Below are 2,528 nucleotides of genomic sequence, written 5' to 3' on the forward strand. Positions count from 1 at the left end.
CAGCAATGCTTCTGGCTCTCCACATGGTGACTTGTTAATGTCAGAGAGCTCTCTATCTCTCTGTCACATACATATAGAGGTGAAAAATTTGACTCCGAGGTCTTACACAGTCATATCCGATCCCTTTTCTTCCTCGAAGGCTTGGGACTTTGGCCCTGACACCCAGGAACCAGTGACCTTTCAGGGGGATGTAATGAACACCAGCCAGAGCGTCCTCATTACATCTCTGGCTCCGGGCCTAAGTGACATGCAATGTCGTTTTTAGACAATGTATATGACTCACTCATGCCAGCTATTGGTGCACATGTTTTGCCTTAGAACATAAAAAGTCACTGGTTGCTACATTGTTGCAGAGGCTCATCTTTAACTAGGAAATGTTATGATGGGGTTTTGGAACAAGGCCCGACATGCTTAAGTCTAGGTTGTGAATTTGGACAACATAAGATCTGCTTACATGACAAATACTGGAGAGGACTTCACGTCCTCCAGGCCACTCACGCTTGAAGGCTTGCATACTTAGTTTGGTGACTCATCTAAAGCGAGCTAGAGGCCTGTGTTGTTTCTAAATGAGTTTCTGCTCTGTGACATTGGTAACAAAGTAAAACAGATGGTCTAAGACAAACCGCTATGCAGGTCCTTATTTTAATGGCCCCTCTGGAAAAATCAAATATATGCACTTTGTTATCACATATTCATGTCTCCACTTTTAATGCAAGGCCTTTAGCAGAGAGCAGTGTCGGTCCAAGAAGAGTATATTGTTAATACACACCAAAGAGTCCTGCTGTGGCATAATGGCTAATAGGACACTGTTGGATACATCCTTCAGTGACATATATCTCTCCATTATGCTCAACCCTGTTCCTCATCTGCTCTCTAAAGAAAGCACGCAGGGTGGTTTATCCCGGCACCAAAATAAGTGGCAGACAGAGAGCCAGATGGGGGAGAGGAAATGGAAGAAAAGAAAGTGCTTCTACACCAGCTGCTATCCTGAAAAGTGGTTACATTTATAGGAAGGGGAGCAGATCAAAGATGCTGAAACCATTACGCACACATGTGGCCTCTTCTATTGATGAGGTTCCAATGGGTCAGGTGGTAATGACCCCCCTTTCACATTAGAGGGTGTTTAGTGGGCGAGAGCTGAAAAAGAAATGGGATGATCAAAGACGCTCTGCAGCACCCGGCTTTGTGTTGGGATAGAGAGTAGGATTTTTTTGTTTGGCAATGTGTGTGGGTGTTTGAATATAAGCCCTGACGCACTTCTGGGTAGGAGTAATAAAGGATATACTCTTCACTAAGTTCTTCTCTGGAGGTAGTAGCCCTAAGAAGATGATAGCAGTAGACAAAACAATAAACAAGGCACAACCAACTTTGGACTGTCATGTTGGCTCAGTTCTACGACATTTTTTTTTTTTTGACCTCTTTCCTTCAGTGTTCTTTTTGAAATATTTTTTTCTTTGCCGACATGCTATCGAAAACAATAAATCAACCTAACAAACTAAATGTATTTGTTGCCGTGTATTAAATTCATAGCACATCCTTAGAAAGAGCTATATAGTCAATTGTACTGAAACGTGTCTTTTATGCATTAGCTGATGCAGGACGTGGATACAAATGCATATTACATAATGGCTTTGCTATATTACATCATGGTAATGCATCCTGTGTCCACTAACCTAACAATATGCAATACTGTGCTTGCAGGCACTCCATCAGCATTCATAAAACAACGTTAGGCAGGCTTTCAAGCTCCTTGCATTGGTTACCACAGGGAAAACATGGCCTTAATTTAAAGATTCAGGCCGCTAGTGGAGGAATCTGCAGACCTGCATTGCTGTGTAATATTTATGTGCTCGTGGTGTGCATGTATATGCCCTAACGTTTGTGCTGGTCTTTCTGGGTAAAATACATGCAAATAGAAATGGCATCATCTGTTTCTCATCTCATCTCTACACATCATCATAGTTACTAAGAGCACAAAGATAACATAGAGCCAAAATCAGCCTTTGGGTGCTGCTGCCAAAACATATTCAGCGTGTAACCTGATTCCCTGAGATCACAACATTGACTCATTTCACAGCTTTAGTTACACCAAAAACAACTGCAACAGCAGGACATAAATGTGCAAAATGTAAATAAAAGTTGTAAATAAACAGTAGATGTCAACCACAGGAAGAGCAAAAATAAAAATGACAACATATCTATCAACATCTCATGAATATTATTTCTAAAATATCAATTTTTGCTCACCTCGTCCAACTGTATTATTTTGTGTGAAAAGGGACCTTCCATGATGATAAAATGCAGCCTTGAGTTTCTGTTAACTAAAGTGCAGTTCTAACATCTCATCACTAGGAGGATGCAACTTTGTATGAAGCAAAACTTAATCCCATTCTAATGATCCCAGCTTCTCCAAGTTCCTACCACCTGTCCCACAATTTCTTGTTTAGCATTATAAACCAGCATTTATAGAACGTAAATACAAAAAATACAGTATCAAGCAATGTGGTAAGTGTTAATAATTGCAATGG

Source organism: Notothenia coriiceps, unplaced genomic scaffold, assembly GCF_000735185.1.
Source record: "Notothenia coriiceps isolate Sejong01 unplaced genomic scaffold, NC01 NC01_scaffold00037246, whole genome shotgun sequence".
Classification (NCBI taxonomy): domain Eukaryota; kingdom Metazoa; phylum Chordata; class Actinopteri; order Perciformes; family Nototheniidae; genus Notothenia; species Notothenia coriiceps.